The following is a 22,318-nucleotide window of genomic DNA, read 5'->3' on the forward strand; positions in this document are numbered from 1 at the left end:
TGATCATTTTGTTGTTAATTTATTTCCTTGTTTGTGGTTGAGTATCTCCACATGCTCAACAGCAGGACCATATGTATCTTGTGTACCATTATGTACGCAGTATCTAACCTAATGCCTGATACAGAGGAGATGCTCAATAAATATTTTTTGAATAAGAGGATGAACATTTAGTCATTGCTATCCCTGTGAAATCCCACTTGGGATTTCCTGAAACCCAGTGGCTTGAATGAAGTACATTGTCTGTAAAAAGGATTGATTGCCTTTCAGGTAGTATTAACTACTTGGCATTTATGGTGTGAATTACTTGGCATTTACAGTGATGCTTTGCTAATTTTGCCAAATTGTTTTTCTTCACTCAGCTGTATTTTCAATATTAGACAAAGGATAGGCAGTTTCTTTTCCACAGGAAGGATGAATTAATCTTGGCTTCACGTGGTCTGCAGTTACTGATGGAAACTTCTTTCCACAACTTAGTTTAGGAAGGCACTGTTAGGCGCTTAACCAAACACAAGCACAATTATAGTGCTATTGAATACCCACAGGACTTTCTTATGTCCTAAGTGTTATCCTTTCCAATTTGTGTAACGCTAAAGGTAGAAATATTAAGCCTCAGAATAAATTCAAAGAAAGAAAGAGACCAAGAAATCCAATTGTTGAGTAGTCTTAAATGAAGACAAGCTAATTATTACATAAACAGCATTGCTTGTTGGGCTCTTGGTTAAGAACATTTGTATAATTCTACCATACATTTAGCTCTTACAATAAAATCTAGCAACTACTATAAATTAAAGTTTCATTTTTGTGTCAGTCCACGGTTTAAGTCCTTCCATAGACCTAGATAGGATAAATTGATCTTATCAGGGTACTAGATCAGCTCTAATTAGATAGAATAGGTAATTCAGCAGTTGGTGCCCTGGTGTGAACTAAAATCACAATGACTGCTTTCCCCTTGTCCTTGTTAAAATTACTTTGCCATGAGATTGACGGCTGGAAAGTCCTAAGGTTCTGAATCATAGGAGATACAAAATGAAGTTGCCTACCACCATCCTGAGCTGGAGAGGCAGACAGACTAACTCAATCTGCAATGCTAAGGACATAAAAGGAATCCATGCAAAGCATTATGGGAGCATAAGTTTACCTGAGGAAGTGATACCTAGACCAGGTATTCCTCAGTGAGTAATGGGAATCTCAAAAGAAGCCTCCTTCTGGGCAGAGGAGTCAGCACTGCAAAGGACTAGCTGTGAGAAAAGGCATCATATATTAGGGAACTGAAAGCAATTCAATATTGTCTAGGGCACAGAGGGAGTAGGGCTGTGGCAGGACTTGATGTTGAGAAGTAAACTGAGTCCAGACTACAAAAAATTATAAGCCAAGCTAAGAAGTTTGGGCCGTCAGAAGTCACCGAAGAATTTAAATCCAGGGAATGATGTGGTCAAATTTTTACTTATTAAAACCCTTTCAAGTGGATTATGAGAAAGGTTGGGGGTTGTTTCAAAGAGATTGTGCGGTGATATCATCATTAGATTAGAAGCAGTAAGAATAAAGAAAAAAAATAAGAAAATCAAGAGAGAGAAATGAGAAATTAAAGACAATGCCCAAATTTCCAGATAACTATCCCAGAAGAAAGTATCGCACTTCGAAGTATATGCATTTATTTGTTTTTCAAATTACATTAATTCACAATTAAAGTTCTTCTAATAGCATCAGGGGACTTTACCATAGATTAAGAGGAAGCTCTACACTCTAGTTTCTCGTAGTGGGGAAATTATGGGCATCCTCAGTCCTTTCATCTGAGGGAGAAGAGGACTTGAAAGGGAGTTAACCAGAGGCACCAACTGATTATAGTCTAGGGAGAGGACTAGAGAGAGGAAAAATAGATGTTGGTCAATCTGAAGAATAGAACCTCCTGGCATAGAAGCAAAATAAAAAACTGAACAGAAAAACAATAATTTATATTAATGGGATGTCACCGATCAATTGTGGTTCCACTGATAGGTAAAGATTCCCAAGTGGATGTGAGCTTAGTGTAGATTTGTTAACATAGAAATAGATAGGATGGGTTGATTTGCTAAAATAGTTATCAGATAAAAATCTTAGACCCTGTGTATGTCACTAAGAGGAAAGCTAGAGGATAAAACATGGGACTGTATAATATAGTGAACCCTGTTTTGAATGATGACTGTGGTTAATTGTACAAAGATAAGACTGTTCTTTCATGAGCTAGAACAAATATACGTCACTATTAGAAGTTGTTTACAATAATGTAGTATATGGGAAAAATAGAACTAATGAAAACTCTGGCCTATTGGCCACAGTAATATTGTAATATCCTTTCATAAATTGTAACAAAGGTACTATACCAATTATAAGTGTCAATAATAGGGGGCTACAATGGGCATGGGGTTTTCTTTTTGGAGCAACGAGAATGTTTTCAAATTGATTATGGTGATGAATGCACAACTCTGTGATTATACCAAGAGCCATTGATTATACACTTTGAATGGATTGTATAGTATGTGGATAAAACTGTTTAAAAAAAAAAACTTAGACTCTGTATATTAAGAAGTTAGTTCAGAAGCATCTCAGGTACAACAGAAAACACATACTGTTTGTTGTTGGTGAATTGAGCTAAAAGCTTGGGAGAGCCTCTTCAACTATCTTACAGAACTCACCTAAGTCATCTGTGGAAGGCCAGAGTTATACTGAGTGATTGTTTTGCAGACTGAGATATGACTAGTACCAGGAATGCCAAAAACCAACACCCTCCAGAGGCTCATGGGTGAAAGTGCTAAGGAAAAGCCCCCGGTAACAAACAAAAAATAAACAAGTGCTGCTGTTTACAAAACTTCTGCCTTGAAGCCTAACGTTTTCTCCTGGTAAAATGAGCTGCACCAAGAAAAGCCAGGGGGCCTCCTTTTGCCTGAAAGTAATACCCTAAGTTCTCGAGAAGTTCTCCATTTGGGTTTGAAAATGTCCCCAGGTGTGAGGAAGTATTTTTTAAGGGTCTTCAAGTTCTCTATAAGAATTCCTGTGTTCCATGTCAATAATAATTATAAAAATTAGTAGATACATATTTTGGATTATCTTCTTGACTCCCTTAAAATCTAGTGCTGCTTTACAATGCCAGTGCTGCCTTTTGGTTAACGTCACATTGGTGGCAAATAGCACTTCTTGAATTGTCATGAGCTAGTGAGAGAGAGAAAAATTATGTCATAGATATAATTCTCCAAATAATACTAAGAAGGCAGTCAAGAAGAAAGAACTAAACCCTGCTTTGATAAACCACAAGATATATTGTGTATCTTGGTCAGAAATACCACAGGACAGAACTGGGGCGACACAGACAAGGCAGGGAGGAGAAAAGATCAAGAGCACATCAAGATGGTTGCTGGGCCATGGTTAAAAGCATCAAAGGTCAGAGTAAGAAGAGGTAGAGGAAGATAGCATTCGGATGGAACAAGCAGAGATCAGAGAGACAGACGCTTGGGGAAGCCTTAGATACTGGCTTTCTACGGCTTACTTAATCTGATGAATGGTCAACATATGCTGGACCACAATAAAAATATAGTAGCTCATGTCCACTTTAACACTACACTTATTTTTTAAATAAAATAATAAAGCAAATTTCAATGTACTGGTAAGTCACTAACACCAGAGGCTACTTTGATGTTCTCTAATACCTCACTATTCAAGGTGTGGCTTATGTTCCAATAGCATCAGCATCACCTGGGAACATCTTAGCTATGGAGATTCCAGTTTCCAACCCAGATCACCTGAATCAGAATCTGCATTCCGATACCCAATGATTTATATGCATACCAAAGTTTAAGAAACATGGTTCTAATACTTGAAAAAATTTTAAGACACATGGCTGTATCTTGCCCATGATAAATAAATTTGCAAATATTATATATATATATTATTTGAAACAATAATTTCAATGAGTCTTGAGCTGCCAAGAAAAGTGCGTCTGGTTAATAGTCTAAAAATAAATGTTCAAGTTCCCTTTATAACTTCTGCATTTCTCATACTTAAGTTTTAACTTTTACTTCCAAATAGTCTATCAAAGGGGAAAAAAGTCTCGATTACTTATGACTTCTCTTGGTATGAGCAAGAAACTTTTAATCTTGGAATTCTCTCATTTGTTGTATTTATTAGGAATAAGAAATGCTAACAACCACAATTCTTATTATTTGCCAGTAAAACTTCACAGTGTAAGTCTTTAAAAATTTATAATGCATTCTATAACTAACCGTTGTGACGTACTTTGAAATCTATTCCTTTTTTTGTATATATGCTATTTTTCACAAAAAAGAAAAAATAGAGGAGGAGGAATGTAACAGAGAAGATAGGATTTAACAAATGAGTATGACTGTTGACATTAGATTGGTATTTCTTTTGGTCTCCAGTGTCTTGGAGCAGCTAGAAGAAAAAACGAAAAATCATGGAACTGTAAACCATATCAAACTTTAAAATCTGTTCTATAACTACTTGTTAAAACATACTTAGACATTTATTGCATTTTTTGGTATATATGTTATATTTCACAATTTAAAAAATCATTTAAAAAATTTAGAATGTGACTATCATAAAAGTTTTCTACCAATTCTGTTAAAGATATGCATTTCTTATTATCAACCAGAAGGATAATCAATGGAATTAATGAGTTTATATATGTAAATACATATATATAGAGAGAGAGAGTGTGCATGTGTGTGTGCGTTTTTTGGCCAAATAAATGCTAAGTAAAATTTTTCTGGACTCTCCTTCTTGTACACACAAACTAGGAAAGTAAGAATTGTTTGGAAACAGCTCTTCATCATTTCTTATCCCTTCACCTCTTCATTATTTCATTCTTGTGCCTCAAGCCTTACCCCTATTTTTCCAGTTATTCTAAGACTTTCCCTTCTCATTGGCTTTCTAAATCTCTGTTACCCCAGGTGTCTTTTACTTTTTTTCTTTCCTGGACTCCTACTACTAACACCCCCATACATTACAGTATTAACCAAAACTTCAATACACTCAGTATTATATATTTTTGTTGCTAATATATTAAGCTCTATAAGGCAGAACTTAAACTACAGCTATAAGAAAATTCTGAGTACATAAATAGATGCTCAATAAATTAGTTGATGGTAGACTATATAAAGCTACGCTTGAATTGGAGGAACAAAGATAAGAAAAGTCTTCATGCTACTTATTTTAAATGGAGCCAAAAATGATTAGAATTAATGAGATTTGTAACAGACACCTGCCATTAGGTCAAGAAAATTAGGGGTTTCACAGTATTTGGTTACTCTTTTTGTTCAGTTCCCCCTTCAAATTAGCAAAAGAACTAAAAGAAAAAAAAATTAGAAACGGTTCTTTTCAGAGTGTTTCTTTACCCACAAATTTTATCAGAATTAGTAAAGTCTTTATGAGCACAATCAAATGGTAACTATAAATAAAAGGAACACAGTCTACTAAGAATTCACAGGCACGTGTTTACCCTCTAAGAAGATATAGCTCAACTTGAAACTCAGTCTACACATGACTCCATGGTTTACCCCAAAAAGCCCAAAATTAATTTTAGAGTTTCCCATCCTCTATCATCTTTTTGAGATTTTATTGTAATGCTAAGTCTAATTAATTCTTCCAAGTCCACCAATTGTCACATTTTTTCCACAAAGCTTTCTTCTACTCCTGTAGACAAACACTCCTCCTTTTTACAAACTGCAATTAAACTGAGATTTTAAACCATTCTAAAGAGTACTTTCTGATATATCTATACAGAGCTAGGCACATGATAAAAATTTACCAATCAAACAGATTAAGTCTAGATAGAGTCACTAAAGAAAGATGATTATTTGTTCAACTTCAGGAATATAGGAAGTTTTAGAAGTGAATTCAAGTCCTAAACAACAAAGGGGAAAGATTAGTAAATGTTGGATAAACATAATGAATTATTTCATATCTCAAAAATGTTTGGAGCCCTTATATTTTTCTGAAACTAATGGGACATCAATGTAAAGGTGCATATGTTCATAAGCACACCATCTCCTTTGCTGAAGCATCAGTTGGTAAGAAGTCACAAGATCTCCAGTAGTAGGTCAGATACAGAGAATCCAATAAATTCAGCTCAGAGTTACACTTCTCCAAAATCAAATGCCAAATCATTAATGCTGGCCAGTCCTCAAAAGCCATAAAACAGCTGTCAGTCTATCAAACAAGATGGAAGAATTTTAAATGTCATTCTGAGTATGTTTTTTCTTGTTCCATGGGAAAGCAGCATGAGACTTGATTTTATTAGAAAACTGCATTGTTTCAAATTTCGTCACAGTTGACTCAACCTTAGCACCCAGACCCTGTCCCATGCTCCTCACCCACCACCTCCACTCTCCAGTTCCCAGTGACAGAGAAAAAAAAAAAAAAACTTCAACAAATTTCTGCTAACGTCAATGGGATATTTGCGTGCAAAGAAGATCTTGTGGATGGACGGAAGAAAGTGGTGTTGTAACTTTTCTTCGGGCCCTAATTATTCAAAGTAACCTCACTTCTAAAGGGTGGTATCAGATCCAGAGCTGTCTTTCAAGGAAAAGCAGCAAGTAAATCTTAGGATATCTGAATGTGCTTCAAAGTATCTCCTTCTGCTGAAGGTTTGCACACATGTGTTGATACTGTCCTACATCTCATAGTGACAACAAATGATCATCATACTACCTTAGGGGAAAAATATAAAGGAAGAAAAACAAAAAAAAGTAGGATCACAAATATACACCAGCCCTCATAGTTAAAGCTTGGGTTTTTTCTTTGTCCCTTTAACATTTTCACTTATGCGAAATATCTTCTATGAATCTAAATTCTCATAGAGTTTTCTGACTATATGACATTCAGACAGCTACTATGAGGCACTTATCCAACACAACTTACAATCACAAAAGCTTACAAACTATTTAGAGTGACAGGTGTATATCCTGCCTTCCTGTTAATTCAACAAACTTACTTCAGGCTTAATATGTAGTGTGAAATAATCAAACTTTCAAACAGCAGTCAATCAACAAAGGTAACAAAAGTCCTCGTGTGTTGTGTGGTTACAGCCAATCCATGTGCATTCTAAGAAATGTGGTCAGAAACTAGTGGGTATGGGGACAGAGCTTTTTTCCTCAAAGGAAGCATTTTATTTGGCCAATCCTTAAGACTTAATTTCTTGCACTTTAGCTCCTCATCGGTCAGAAAACTGAAAAAAAGATTTCTGTGACTTGGAAAACTATTCTTGTTTACAAAACCGTGGCAACTCTAAGTCAGAATAAGTGTGTATGCCTTTCTCAATTTCTATATGAAAAAAATCCTTTCATCCCAGGAAAGACGATGTTACCTAAAAGAATCACAGAATTATTGCTTTGATCAAAACACTTCAGATTTGCGGTTGTTAAAAACAACTTTCAAAAAGAAAATGTTGGGGCGGGCCGCGGTGGCTCAGCGGGCAAGAGTGCTTGCCTGCCATGCCGGAGGACCCCGGTTCGATTCCCGGCCCCAGCCCATGTAAAAAAAAAAAAAAAACAAACAAAAAAAAAAAACAAAAAGAAAATGTTGTTTAATTGTCAAGTAGTTTGTTCCTCTAGGTCTTTTATTAGGTATAGGGTAACAGATCAGCTGACAAGTTATTTCAATTAATTTCAGTTCTATAAACTTAAATGTGTAAAAGTCTGTTCTCAGGAATGAAGTGATACAAAAAATGAATAAGACAGCGTCTCTGTCCCCATCTTTCCATGGGGCTCACTTCTTTGTAGATACATGTTAATGTTCTCAAAAGAGCACAATCAGTCTGATTATCTTTGCCCTTACAGTTTTTTTCTCAGGAGTAAAAGTCTCATTACTTGAGATAAGTATTTTATTCAGCGTTTGAATTTGACTACTACTTTTATAATCTAGAAGTGATTATAATCAAAAGTGATTTCCACTGCAGATTGTGCAAATTTCAAGAGTAGTTCTTAAAACCTTTCGGAAACAAATGCGTTCATATTCTAAGAGGAAACTGATTCATGCATTCTTGTTTTCTTCCAGTTTTTATTGTAAACATACAGTCTGCTCCTTTGAGAGCAGCTGGAGAAAGAAGTGGAAAAATGGAGAGACCCAGTGAAACCATAGGCAGTACAATTCTAGGGCCAGAGTGACTGTGGGAGACAAAAGAGAAGCATCAGGACACGGCTGAGACCTTAGCATTCTTGGGGTACTTAGCAGCAGCCCCAGACATGGGACATTCTCAAGTAACATGAGGAAGCCAGGGGAGAGAGTGAGAACCCAGAGGTCCCTGGGTGGCTGTGGTTAACACACTGACTTGAGCAATGGCAGACAACCTCTTGGGGACTTCCAGAAGAATTGGGGAGGAAAGGAACTTTGCAAGGAGATATATTCATTCAGATAATACACATTTGTTGAGCCCTATTATTTCCCAAGCACTACTGAAAGTTCCTGAGTTACAGGAAAAAAAAGGGAATAAAGGAAGAATCAAGCTCAGAAAGTGTAAGCTATTAATGTTACTGTAACTGTCTGAGGATCTGCTTAGTAAAATCCAGAATCCCTTGGAATACGATTTTAATATGTAATATGGAATTAGATGCTTACAAAGAGAGAGAGTTTCTTTTCCTGGCCTCCTACTTAAAGAAAAAGGAAATCATTTTTGAGGTCTTCCTATGTTTTTTTAATACGAGACTATTCCACAACACACATCTTCAGTCTCTCTGGGATACCAGGCATCCCTCCTCCACTGGATTGTACATGTCTCATTCTCCAGTTGCTCCACAGAGCTCTGAAGAATTGCAAGTGGAGTCCAACCTCCCCTTTGTTCTGGTTGCATCTGTCTCTTTGAGGCTTGACCTGTCCGAGAGGACAGAGTAACGGTTTTGCCCATGACCACTCACGAGAGACTATGAAAGGATAAACAGGCAGCCACATGAACACGATGCTCTTTAATTATGAGGTCCCACCATGGAAGGAAGGCTGGCAGACACATTCCAATTACACTAATACACCTTGTAAACATCAAATATTTTTATTCTGAGATTAAAGAGAGTCTGTATCTTTACAACACTCTGAGACAACTGTGCATCTCAGGGCTGTTGCCAGCGCTGCTGGTGAAACAGGATTTCCTTTGGTTAAAATAAGCCTTCAGAAAAATAACAGCCTCAAGTGTGGAGGTGGTCAAATGTGACTTCCACTGCAGGCAGTCCAAAATTTCAAGAGTAGTTCTTAAAACCTTTCAGAAAGGACCAAGTTCACATTTGAGGTGGAAATCGATTCATCGATCCTCGTTTTCTTCCAGTTTTTACCCCAAACATACAGAGTCGGCGGTCACTTGGTTCCCTTGGTTAAGGCAGGGTGGTAGTGGATCTTGAGGCTTAATCCAGTCCCCACATGGGTCACTTGACTTCGTTCAGGGTTATTTCTTGCTGGGCCACAGACTGACATTGAATTGATTCAGTCATATCTTTTCATCCATGTCAACTGAGAACCAGTGGCCTGAAAGTGAGGTGGATGTGTTTAGTACCAAGCCACCAGTTCCCAGCTAATGTGAGGAGAAAGGGTGACAAGTTTCAGCAAAACCATATATGGCCTTTCTGATACCAGAATATTTGGTGGGTCACCAAAAAAAGTCCTTGAAGCTCCTGATCAGGTACCACAAAGAAATGTTCAAACAAATAAATTAACTCCCAAATGATAGGTTCCCCTATCTAAACCAAAAAATAAAACTCAACTCATAAATGTTGAAGACAAGCATGAATCTCCTTCCACACAGAACCAAACCCTCTTCTTAGTGTAAAATTCCACCTTGCAACTGTAAGTGTTTGCTGGAGGTCTGCTGCAGCAAAAACTATTCTACACTGCAGAATAGTTTTTGTAAACCAACTGGTCTTTATAGGGCATCACAGTTTCAATATCAGTTCAATACATTGAGAAAATAGTGAATTCTTGAAACCTATCTGTGACATAAACAATCTTTTCTAACTTCTCCTTGTTATTGATTAGGATTTTTGAATCCCCTCAGAGTAGACATTAAAACCACAAAATGGGGAAATTATGCCTAAAGGGTTCCTCTACAAAACACAGTGTCTCTGAGCCAGGAAAAGAAAGATAATCAAGGCTTCCATAACCACTGATTCTTACACTTAATGAAGCACGGTGAAGCTCCAAGATACTTAGGGACTATGTGAATGGCTCAAAAGGCAGGTGGGAGGTAAGATTATGTTCACCCAACCCCTCCCCATCCCATCTCAACCTGGTTTTTCTATAGATTAAGGTGAACCTCAGGGAGGCAGTGAGGGGAGGTACAGTCATAAAAGGGCATTGTATGGTAAGTATGAGAAACAAAAGAGGAAGTCAGTTCCCTCTGCTTTGCACTTTGTGGCTAGAGAGAGCACTGTAGTAGGGAGTCCTTTAGGTTCACTGTTGATACAAAGGGAGCCAAAGCATTCATTGGTTATTGTCTCAGTAAACATATCTGACTACACAGGGACCATTTAGCAGCCACTGCGTCAAGTACTGGGGATACAAAGTTGAATTGGACAAAGCCTACAGCCTCAAAGTTGCTCATGCTCTGGTACAGCAGGCAGACAAGTAAAAATGCACAAGAATAAAGATTATAAAAGCAAATCATAATCCAGTGTGAAGAGAATACAAAGTGCAGAGGTGGCAGAAAGGAAAAAACGAGTACCTTTATCAGGGTGGGAACAGCATCATGATGGAGGATGGGGGAAGCTGTCTGGGCTTTGGTGACACTTAAGTCAAGGCTTAAAGAATAAATTTATCAGGGAAAAAGGAAACCACAAAATTCTAAGCATATGGAACAATCAGTGGAAAGACCCAAGGGTGTGAAATAGTATAGAACACTCAGGAAATGTCAGGAACTTCGGGACACTGAAAATAAGGCAAGAGGCCCTTGACCTCCTTGAACCCTTGAACACCATTTAGATCCCATTCATACTTCTGGGAACCAAAGAAAGTTGAAGATAATAGTCACTCAATCTCAAATGTGTTTTAGAAAAAGCACGCTAGCAGAGAACAGTAGAGGGAAGTCAGGTAGAAGACAGGGAGACCAAGTCGAAGGCTATTACCCATGTTCGGGGTAGAGATGACAGAGGCTTGCAACATGGCAGTGACCATGGAAATGGAGAAGACAAGAGAGGCTGGAGCCATGTTCATGCGATTGAATCATATCAGGACTTAAAGAAAGAAGAGGAGGAGGAGATACGACTAGAATGACTCCCAGGCTCTTGGGTGCTAGAAGGGAAATATGGTGAGGGGGCTGTGCTGTTTGGAGAAGGATGGGTTAGATGATGAGCTGAGATTTTGAATGGTTTGAGTTTGAGGTTCCTGTTGTACGTTTAAGTTTAAAATGCAGGAGAGAGGTCTGTGCTGAATAGGTATACTTAGGACTCATCAGATTTTAAAATGATGAGAAAAAATGAGATCACCCAGGACAACCGAGTAGATTGGGAAGGGAAGAAAAGCGGGTCAATGTACCGGGAGTGAGGGGTGGTAGCAGGGATATATTATAGTTTAGTGGAAAATAGGCTAGTAGAAAAGTATAAATGAGTATACTTTTCGGAATGAGAGTACTAAAGGAATACTAAAAATTAAGAGATTGTACTTATGGGCATGGTAAATGTCTGCTAAAATTTACTGTATTCCACTATAAATACCAAATTCTCACTATCTACTAAATTTATGAAACTTTTCTCTTAAAAAAAAAAATTTCCCCTCCTCTTAAACTTTGTGTGGGAATCACTGCATTAAAAGCGACTTCGTTTTCAATTCCAAATTTGTTTTTACTTTTCATAAAAACTGAAAGTGACCCTTCCGAGCAGAAATGGATCAGTGTTTTGACTGCCTTCTCTTATGAAATCAGGTCTGTATCATTCATTATTTTTACTAGAATTACTAATACATCACGAAGGCTCCAATGTCTTTAAATAGAAAGTTTTAAAAATCCACTTTCCCATAACTTAGATCATAACGAAGGCTTCTTGTTTGCTAGGGGGGTTTTTACAGTTTCAGCTTAAGTTCGGGATGATTTTTACAAGGCAAGAAAGACGTAGATCCTTTACAAAACGAGGAACTTTCACAATCAGTGAAATCCAAGAGTGCTGACACAAGGTGCTGGAGGAAGATGATGTTACCACAGTGCCGTGATGAAGGGAAGTAGAGCCCAAAGTCTTAAGCGGTCCCCTTTAGCCGACCTTCCCAGCTTATCTGCTGAACACATGCATACCCCACACTTACGGACGCTCTTCTCTGTTTGATCTCATTCCTGAAGCAGGTACCACAAGAAAGAGCTAAAAGCCTATCTTTGCTTCTAATATTGAAACCAGCTGTGTTTATTCCTCTCTGACCACCCCCTCCTCACTTCCCCCAAGTAGTTTGCACAGACAATATGTTTTCAGGCCAGACAGGCAACCTTTCAACTTCATGGCACGTGTGACTTCTTATTAGCAATAGCATTTTATAGGCTTGTTTTCAAAAACTGTGAGTGTCCAGTAGAAAGCTTGGTGAAATATAAAAGGATGGCCTTCTCTCAGAAGGAGAAACTTTAAAGTAATTCCTGACATCCCAGAATCCACTGCTCTTCCATTAAATATAATCTGCTTTGGTCAGAGAATTGGAGTTTTTTTGGAGTTTGCGTTTGGTGTAGCATTTCTAGGACATTTATGTTCTAAACTGAAAAAACTTCATTGTTTGGGAATGTATAACATCAGAAACTGATTGCTCAGAGATAGTGGGGCAAGTTCGCCTTGGTTTTGATGATTTTTTTCCCTTGAAGAGCAATCAGTAAGTGTGTGGGCAGAACTCGGGCGTAGTTCTGTGGCGATGAATGCAAAGAAGCAGGGTTGAGAGGGAGTCTGTCCTCTCAAGGAAGGTTCTTTGTAAATTAATAGGGCAGGCAATATTGTAGGAATGAAGATTTTAAATATTGATACATAACTTTTAAAGATCCAAGAAGTACTGTAAAATAAATGCTATGTTAATTATGAGTAATTTGTGTGTATTTTTTTTAATGAAGTTATATTAAGGAAGTACAGGGGCAAGTTTTCTGTTTGTTTTGCTTTGTTTTTTGCCTGATTTGTATGCCCTGCCCTTATTCATACGCCCTTTCTGTGCCCAGTCCAGACTCCAATTTCATGACCTTTCCCACACTCACCACAAAAGCTTCCCCAACAGCTCTGTTGGATCAATACTGGGTTATCTGCTGACACAAGTTACCTCCCATTCTCTAAAGAATCAACCTCATGCAAAGGCCAATGAGCAGAATCTTTTTGGCAGAGGAGAATTGTTGGTGCCATGTGTTACTTAGAGCTGTGCCAGGTAAGATCTCTATCTATTTATTTATCCTTCATAACAAGCACATCATACAAATTCTTCTTTATGATATGCAAAATAAAATTCCAAGAAGTCTAACAAAAAGAAATTGATGGGGCGGTGCGACAGTGCCTCAGTGGCAGAATTCTTGCCTGCCATGCCAGAGACCCAGGTTCGATTCCCAGTGGGCTTAATGTGCCAAGACAGTGAAAGACATGGCCTTGAGGGACAAAATGGAGAGAAAATATAGACAGAGCAATGACACTGTTGGAATTATTGAGATTTAAATGAACTGAGCACAATATGAGAGGTCAGAAACTGGCATTAAAATCCTACTTTTGCCACTGACTCACTGGGCAGTAGTCCACTTTCCTTTTGCCTCAATTTCTCCATTATAGAATTCAAACTATCTGCCCACTTATCTGGGATACACTAAGTTAACCTTTATTCATGCAAATACATATGTTGATCAAATTTATATTTAGCTAGTGTGTATAATAGAATTTTTTAAAGTATCTGTTTCTTAGGTGAAAATATAGTCTCCATTCATCCTACTGCCTAAGGAATAGGGTTGCCTGGCAAAAGAAATCCAGAAGCCCTGTAACCCTGAGGCTGGACAACTGGGGTTTTCAGAAGCTGAGAAAATTTGATTGGTTGTTTCAGACTGGCATCAATACTTGATAGAGTCCCTTTGGGTTCAGATACTAATCTTCAGAAAATCAGCTTTAATTAGCTGAGCCAATGAGGATCACATGACAGGCAGTGGACCCGTGCTATCCAAACCCACCTGGGAGCAATTAATTAAGCAGGGCACAAATGAGCGAATGAGTGGGAATGGTTTGAAAACTGAATCCACTATCTGTGGAGGTTTCCTTCTCCTGGTGGGGTCAGCCCATCTAGGAGACCCAACATGGATCAATTGCTCAGTGAGCTCAACTTTAGATCAGAGGAAGCTGGTTATCATTAAGGGATAGAATCTGCTCTTCTTCTCCAAGAGAGAATTCTGGTCTAAATCAGCTGGAGACACTTCTTACTAGTTCCCCTTTTCCAAGGCCCTATACAGAACATGCCCTTCTACTATTGCAGCCCAATGATTAGCTCAAATTGAAATGCAGCTAAGTAGCTCACACCTTTCTTAACATGATACATTACAGTTATGTTTGCTTAAGACATTTAGAACCATCGGCAGCATTTTAACAAACCATCTCTTAAGGCAAGTTCCTCCATTTTCTGTTGATCCTTCCAGCTTTCATTTCACAGGGGAGGATTCCTCACCTGATCACTAAATTTTGAGGCTGCAACTTCCACATGGACTGACTGCTCAGACATGCCCCATGGGTGCCTCTAAAGACAGAGTCAAAAATGTCTTACATGTACAACACACAAAAAAGCATTCCTAAATGAGCTACACTGTGTAATTACATAAGGAAAACCCACAAAGCATATAATTAGCCTTATCTCAGAAAAGAATGACATATTACATTACTCCCAAAGGATAGTATATAGACCAGCTGATTCAGAATCAAGGAACTTGTTTAAAAATATATATTCCCTGACCCCCATATCAAATTTAAAAATTAGAATTTCTTTTGGTAACACCAAAGTATCTGGTTTTTTTTTCTTTTTTCTTTTTAAAGCACATGGAATGCTTCACAAATTTGCATGTCATCCTTGCACAGGAGCCATACTAATCTTCTCTGTATTGTTCCAATTTTAGTATATGCACTGCCAAAGCGAGCACAGAATCTGTTTTTTAATAGGCATTTCTTATACATTTCTATCTAAATTCCCAGCTCTACAACTTCTTAAGGATACAATTTAGGGAAATAATTAAACCTCACTAAGCCTTGGTGTCCCTATCTGTAAAATGCTTAGAATAATTCCTGACCCTTGGGACTTTTGTGAAGAAGAAATGAGAAAATGTGAAGGAATTATACAGCACAAGGTAGTCACCTTAGAAATAGTAATGATCAATAATAATACAACAGTACCATGAATGGGAATGGCTTCTCTGAAACAGGAAGGGCCAAACTCAGAAGGGCTGAGCATAATGGTAAGCAAGCAATACACTAAAGGGAAGAGTCAGGTGATGGTGCTGGGGCATCATTCATCCCTACAGGTAGAACACAGCATTCCAGGGTACACTGGGCTGTTAACATAAAAAATATAAGAGGAGGGTACACGGATAGTTCAAAGGTTAGAATGCCTGCCTCCCATGCAGGAGACCCAGGTTCGATTCCTGGACCATGCACCCAAAAAATATATATATATGAGAGGATATAGGAGGTGTGTTCTATCTAGAGGAAGGAGGCAGACACAAGGAATCCTGGACTCTCAGAATTCCAGGCCTACAGGCAGCCTTAAGGAAGCAAGTAGTCAAGCCTTGGTTGCTCCATTGAAATTCCACAGCAAAATTCCAGTCCCTCAGATAGAACAAGGGACCATAGTTCAGGGTGATTCCAACATCAAGCTCCAATATCAAAATTCAAGATGAGTGAGCTCCATAGGGCAGGGCCTAGAGCTCCCTAAATTCTTCCAGGGAAGTTCAAGATGAGTCCTTGTCATAATGGGGTTGACTTCCCATTTAACTTCAGCTGTTAGGCAACCCATGTAGTCCAGTCTCAAATGACTGCATTTAAAGAAACAGCACAAACAGGAATTCCAACCTTTCTTTAAGACTCTCATCAACATTTAAATGTTTTCTGGTACATAGTTCAGCAACATAAGCAGTGGGCCTGAAACCACACAGAAAGCAAATGGAGTCATTACACTGGGAAGGCAGGTAGAAGATCAATGCACACATTCGGCACATTCATAAAAGGGGTGTGGGTAAGCAAGCATTCGGGCAATAACTGATAGTTCCGTGATAACAAAAATAAAGGTCTTCAACTTTCCCTGCTAATAGATCACTGAAGCATTTCTCATTTCTTGTTTAGCCTCTTTCTTCTCATTATCTGAAGAAAGAAAAACCTATGCCAATATGTTCTCTAGGGGGCAGGCCACAGTGGCTCAGTAGGCAGAGTTCTTGCCTGCCATGTTGGAGACCCAGGTTCGATTCCTGGTGCCTGCCCATACAAAAAAAAAAAAAAAAAAAAGATATATATATATATATATATGTTCTCTAGGGAAAAATAGAGAAAACCTAAATTAGTTGGAGAGTAGGAAGGTGTGTGTTTTAAATTGGAAGACATGCTTGGGAGAACGAGGCAGACAAGAGAGGGGACAAAAAAAAATATCAGATACTAAGTAAATGAAATAGACAGTTTTGGGGGGAGAGATGAGGGGGATGAATTGTTGTGAACTATGTACCAGAAAACATTTAAATGTTGACGAGAATCTTAAAGAAAGGTTGGAATTCCTGTTTGTGCTGTTTCTTTAAATGTAGTCATTTGAGACTGGACTACATGGGTTGCCTAACAGCTGAAGTTAAATGGGAAGTGCAATATTGCACAAATATTATTGCCCTTGCAAGACCTCCCCCTCTAGGAAGCAAGAGCAGATTTGTGGAGAAAGTACAAAAAAGAGCTAGCCAACTAGGCGAAAGCCTTCTGTACCATGAAAGCGCAACAGCCCAACCTCAACATTTCCCAAAATGCCTGCCACATCCAATCCCATTACATAGCTCTTTGCTTCTACCCCCAGATCAAGTGTGTTCATGCTGTAGAGCTGCCCCTCCCAGGGTGCTAACCCTCTCTAAGAGAAGTATTAGTGCTGCTACACCTCTGCCTGTGCCTACCCCAGCCCTGGTCCACCTCAGCCTTTCAGTGACTACCATTCTGAGCTCCACTCACCCTTTGTTATAACCTTATCCCAGCCACTCATGGACACTTCAGGAGATGCCCTTCCCTCAACAAGTCATGTCCCGATAAAGGTGATTTTGCCTCAATAGCTCAATTAATCATTCAATCAAAAAAGCCAGGATGAGCTTCAGGGCCCTTCAACAACAGGAGGGTCAATTCCAGATCCAATAGGAAAATGAAGGTAGCACCATATAAGGAAACTATCTCAGAAAACTGGACTAGCTCAATCTAGTGAGGGTACTAGAGAGGGTGCAGGCTACTCAAGGATCCAGGGTTCTCTATGGTACTTCACATACCAGACACTGAGCAAAAAGAGCAATTCTAGAGGTGGTAAAGACAGCACAACATTGTGAAGGTGATTAATCCCACTGGATGGTGTGCTTGGGAGTGATCGAGAAGGAAAAGTTCATGTGGTAGATATGTTTCTGCAATTAAAAAAAAAGATTAAATGTGGTGCATGATCCTGAACTGGAAGGGAAAAGGCCCAAAAGGCCATTATTGTGACATATGAAAAAACTGGAATACAGACTGTGAGATTCATACCAATGTTCAACTTCTTGAACTCAATAACTCTACTTAAGTTGGCTATATAAGTGAATATTTTTGTTCTTAGATGTGTAAATATGAAATTACTTCAAGGTACGAAGTTTAAGGGGAAAAAAAGCAATTCTAGGCCTCACCCACTGAGTGGTAGAAGTGCTAATTCTTGTCTTGTCAAGGTTGGCTCAGGACATATCCTAATAGAAGGAGTCAGACCCAGGGAAACTGCTTCAAGGGTCAAGAAGAATGAGGACTGATCCCCAGGGATTCCAAGATGCCACAATTAAGGAGGTCAGCCTTAAAGAGCAGCTCTCAGGAGCCAGAAACAGGTTGGAAGTGAAGGTATATACTATTTGTTGAGCGTCTACCAACTGAGGGGGACCTAATAAATTTATAATCAAATGCTTAATATATAAACATATCTGTTTATATTAAATATTATATATTTAAAATATATATGCATAGACGGTTCTTACAGTAACCGTATGATGCATTATATCCATTCTACAGCTGAGATTTTCAGAGCCTTGGTTTCTCCTACACCACAGCTAATTTGTGGTGGGCCTTAGATTTGAACACCTACATATCTGATGCTAAAGCCCGGGTCTTTTCCCACAGCAGTAGTGAGTATAAACCAGAAAGCACAGAGCAACCCAGAGTCAACTCTACAAAATGCTATGTGCAAAATCAAGGGATATCTGGGATTGACAGCAAAATAATCTGGGAAGGTAGCAGATGGTAAAAACTTGGGGTACAGGTAAAACGAGAGTGGCTTTGTGTCATAATATTAAAGCTGCAGGAAAGGTATGCTCAGAGGGTCAGTATATTATCCTTTCTGTTTTTGCTTGTTCGAAATTTTCCATAACACAAAACAAATTCTTTTAAATGTATCTTATGAACAGCCTCATTAACATACCATTCCCGTGGACTTACCAGTCACTAAACAGATTCTCTTCAGTTTTGTGCTTATTTTTTGGCAATAAAATTGAATGTTCCATTTAGCAAAGAATTTCACACTTTTCTAGGAATTTGCTTCTGTGTTGGATAAGCACACAAATTAGGCATATATGGTTCCATTGAAGAGAAAATTTTCAGAAACTTCCCCTTACATGAAAATAAGGCACTTGAGAAAGAGTTTTTATTTTCATTATAATGCTAGGTTAAAATAGTAGGATATAAAACCATATATAAGTCATAAAATCAATTTTATTTATACATATATAGAAGAAAAAATGTTTTAAAATATTAGCCGTGGAATTGATTTTCTGAATTTTACAAATGACATTGGATATGTTTCAATGGAGCAGGGGGAAAATATTTTAACAGAAGTTTGTTTTTTCATGTGTTTTTCTAATAGATGTCAGGTGCTCAGAGTAGAATAATTAAAATCTTTGATATGTTACATGCTGCCATCATTGCTTAGCAGAGTTTTTCAATCAATAATCATAGCTACTATTAATTGAATAGCTGTCACGTGTCAGGCATTACACAGATTATTTCTAATCATTACAACAACCCAATATATTGGGTGTTTTAAATTCCCATTTTAGAGATGGAAAATTGAGGCTCAAATGAGTTAAGAATCTTGATAAAGGCAAACACTGATTTTGGACTCAGATCTTCTGACTCCAAAGCTTGTCTGGCCCCATCGCACCTTGTCACCTGCCACCTCAGCTCTTACATTTTGCATGGAGAAAGGGCAAGGGAGGCAGATCCCTTGAGAAGAACAAGTCTTCACGGTTTACATCTCCAACTGGGCCCTGCCCTGAACCCACACTGCCCAGACACAGTTGGCTGTGTCTGGCCGGGACCTGATTAGTCACCATCTGGCCAGGGAAATAACCTGTTCTACCTCCCCCAAAGCTGGTAAATCATAACCCCACACCCTGCTGTATGATTTGATTTCTTCTAAAGTATTCTATAACATGACCATTCTCTCTACACAGTACTCATAAAACAATTTGCCCATGATATAGTTATGGGCCTTTGAAGGAACTCTTCCTATAAAATACTATCGCATTAAAGGGCAAATATGTCAAAGTCACCTTTCCCTCCCTCTGCCGCAGAGGCCACACTGGCAGCCTGGAGGCCATGATGAAGTCTAAAGAAGCCTGGAGGCAGACGTTGAAGCCAGGAAATAGCTGGGAGGCTGGGCACAGATGACAAGAAGAGGTTCCAAACAGCTCTTCTTGTTCTTCTTCTTGGCAGCCTAAATGGGCTGTCAATGTTGGCAGCCCGTTTACAACCACCTGAGTGGAGTGGACAGGTTGGCCAGTTCATAGCCAGCTACAGTGAGGATAAGCCAGTCAACAAGCTAAGTCTGGAAATTACAGGCTCTTCCTGGTTATAAGATTCAGGCTCTCTTCCTAGATACCACCACTCTCTCAATGACTGTGGGTTCTAAGGAAACTAATTTATTTTCCTATTGGTAAAATATGGCAACATCTGCTCTTTAACAGGAAAATTTCTTGTTCTATGAAGTGTGTTGAGCAACTCAATCAATGGTATCATATGCAGAACTTTATTTTACAACAAATTTCCCCCAGAAATGGCCAAGTCATTTCCCCCGGTAAATAACCCTGCCTACCACACCTCAATTCCCCTGTGGTAGATTAACCACTGTGGCACCACAGCTGTGTACAGGTCGTGAGATCTCAAAAATCCCACACTCAGGACGCTTAGCGCGATCTGTTTTCCAAGCAGCAGGAGATCTGGGAGCTAACCAGTAATGAATGGCACTTATTCTTGGCCTCTTCTTTTTTCCACTCAAATTATAGCAACCAAAATTTGCTGGTAGCCTGGACCTCCCAGCCTCCTCCACAATAACAGGAATAGGTAAGTGTGGGCCTTGGAAAAAGGCAGGGATGGGACATGGGGGAAAAAAAAGCCCATGAAGGTGTTTGGGATGATTTTTTTCAAAAGAAGAACTGGAGGCCCAAGAGTTGGTTTATCTGGCAGAAATAATTCTACGTTAGCTAAGTAGGAGCAAACCAAGCCTGGGTGGGGTAGAAATGAATTCCTAAAAACAGTTCCTGCTGAAGAGACCGGGACCTGAGTCTCTGATGGCAGGCAAAAAGCAAAATCTCAGAAAAAGAATGAAAATAACTCATTGGTCATTGCTCAGTAATATGAACTGCTTTGACCTAAAGTGTCTGGCTTGTTAGCCAAAGCAGCTGTCTGCCCCTTTGCTGGTTTCCCAGACAATGTCCTCCATTTCACTTTGGGTTATGTGGATTTGAGCATCACACCTCAAATTTCGCCATGGTTCCACACACTAATCCTGAAATCTATAGTGCCTTAAAGATATTTAAAATAAAGCGGAAAAAAAATTTCTTGAACCTTAGAAATTCACACAGAATTTCTACTTTCAGGTATTTTTGCCAAATAAAACACTGCTGTGTTTCTGAGAAGCAGGGCATTTAACAAAGCAGCTTAAAATGACTCATAGGATTAAGCATCTGCTGTTGGTTCAATTTTATATTTTAATGATTCAAAAATTAGTAGCCATGAAAAAAATTAGTAGCCATATATCAATTTAATTTACCCATTGTCAAAGGCATCTAGTTTTCGTGCATTGTAGGTTTTTTTTTTTTTGGCTCGTGCTTTTTTTTGTTTGTGTTTTAGTGTAAAGGGAAAATGGTGGGGGGAATATGTATTTTATGAAACCCCAACTGTGAAAAATAATTTGAAAAACTCTGCTGACTCGTTGCAGCTGGGTTCATTGAAGCTTAATTAAAATGCCAGTAACACATGATCCTGCCCAGAAGTGCTGACGGCCACCGGGCAGAAACCATGGCTGTTTTGCTGCACAGTATTAATAACAATAGGCAGAACATTATCATAAATTTTTTTGAGTGAAGCCCCAAATCTCTATTTCAAGGTTTATGAAAATCTGTGATTTTCCAGACAGTGGTAACCACAAAGAAGCAGGCTTAATAATAAAAGAATTAAGAAACCAGCAACTGGATATATGCCTTAGACTGCTGGCCTTCTCAATCACTATTATTTAATTCTTCATTCTTTTTTTTAAATATTTTTATTAATAAAGCAACATATAAACACACAAACATTCTTAATATACAAACATTCTATACATGGTGGACAATCAATGGCTCACAATATCATCACATAGTTGTGTATTCATCACCATGATCATTGTTTTGAGCATTTGCATCACTCCAGAAAAAGAAGTAAAAAAGAAAAAACTCATATATCCCATACCCCTCACCCCTCCTTCTCATTGATCACTAGTATTTCCATCTACCCAATTTATTTTAACCTTTGTTCCCCCTATTATTTGCTTAATTATTTTATCCATATTTTTTGCTCATCTGTCCATACTCTAGTTAAAAGGAGCATCAGACACAAGGTTTTGACAATCACACAGTCACATTGTAAAGGGTATATCATTACACAATCATCTTCAAGAAACAAGACTATTGGAACACAGCTCTACAGCTCAGGGACTTCCCTCCAGCCACTCTAATACACCATAAACTAAAAAGGGATATCTGTATAATGCATAAGAATAACTTCCAGGATAACCTCTCGACTCTGTTTGAAATCTCTCAGCCACTGGCACTTTATTTTGTCTCATTTCTCTCTTCCACATTTTGGTCAAGAAATTCCTTCATTCTTTATTCCAG

General features: G+C 38.5%; 2 long non-coding RNA genes and 2 other non-coding genes across 13 annotated transcripts in view; 2 read left to right on the forward strand and 2 right to left on the reverse strand.

The window, feature by feature from the left end:
• The window catches only part of LOC143682851 (uncharacterized), a 216,872-nt gene that overhangs the window by 152,424 nt on the left and 42,130 nt on the right, over positions 1 to 22,318 (reverse strand). The gene's annotated exons all lie outside the window — the stretch shown is intronic.
• LOC143685328 (U6 spliceosomal RNA) lies at positions 14,967 to 15,073 on the reverse strand. Its single transcript, XR_013176574.1, has one exon. It is a non-coding gene; the product is annotated as a U6 spliceosomal RNA (small nuclear RNA).
• TRNAG-CCC (transfer RNA glycine (anticodon CCC)) lies at positions 15,512 to 15,583 on the forward strand. The gene has a single exon. It is a non-coding gene; the product is annotated as a tRNA-Gly (tRNA).
• LOC143682850 (uncharacterized) overlaps positions 17,982 to 22,318 on the forward strand; it is a 38,282-nt gene continuing 33,945 nt past the window's right edge. The window contains exons 1-2 of the long non-coding RNA XR_013175321.1: positions 17,982 to 18,014; positions 20,450 to 20,507. This is a non-coding gene — a long non-coding RNA (uncharacterized LOC143682850). The remainder of the gene's footprint in view (positions 18,015 to 20,449; positions 20,508 to 22,318) is intronic.

Source organism: Tamandua tetradactyla, chromosome 5 (assembly GCF_023851605.1).
Source record: "Tamandua tetradactyla isolate mTamTet1 chromosome 5, mTamTet1.pri, whole genome shotgun sequence".
NCBI lineage: Eukaryota > Metazoa > Chordata > Mammalia > Pilosa > Myrmecophagidae > Tamandua > Tamandua tetradactyla.